At 45.0% G+C, this 491-nt stretch overlaps 1 protein-coding gene across 1 annotated transcript in view; it reads left to right on the plus strand.

Annotated features, from left to right (window-relative positions):
• Positions 1-491, plus strand: part of PPARGC1A (PPARG coactivator 1 alpha) — a 677,982-nt gene that overhangs the window by 193,206 nt on the left and 484,285 nt on the right. The window lies entirely within an intron of this gene.

Consider the following 491-nt stretch of genomic DNA (forward strand, 5'->3'; position numbering starts at 1 on the left):
CCCACCAGTCTCATGCTAACATTCACAGCTGACTGGAAAGTCCGTCTTTTAAACAAGGGAATCCATGAAATGAGGGCATTTTATTTTCCATCAGATTTCATCTCTCTTAGAGAGATTTATGTCCCTGGATCATATTTCATGGGGCCTTTTTACCAGGAGCCAGATTTATAGGTAATAATCAATAGAGTGCTGAGCTGGGTTCTGTTGCATATGTATACCTTTCACAAAGAGCAGGGAACACGGATCAGGGAAGAGCTGGTTTTCATAGCCTCCTGCATCCTAACTGAGCTGATGCTGTTGGGGGGAGCGGGACAGATTCTACCCTGGGAGATGCTCAGGAAATGGGGGTGGAGCTCTGTATTTGGAGAAGGCAAACCATCAGAAGAGCCCATCTATCAGGAGGGAGCCTGCACGCATACCAAAGTCTCCTTGTGTAGGTTTTTTAAAAAAGACATATGTTGTATTGATTTTTAGAGAGAGGAAGGGAGAGG

Source organism: Myotis davidii, unplaced genomic scaffold, assembly GCF_000327345.1.
Source record: "Myotis davidii unplaced genomic scaffold, ASM32734v1 scaffold743, whole genome shotgun sequence".
NCBI lineage: Eukaryota > Metazoa > Chordata > Mammalia > Chiroptera > Vespertilionidae > Myotis > Myotis davidii.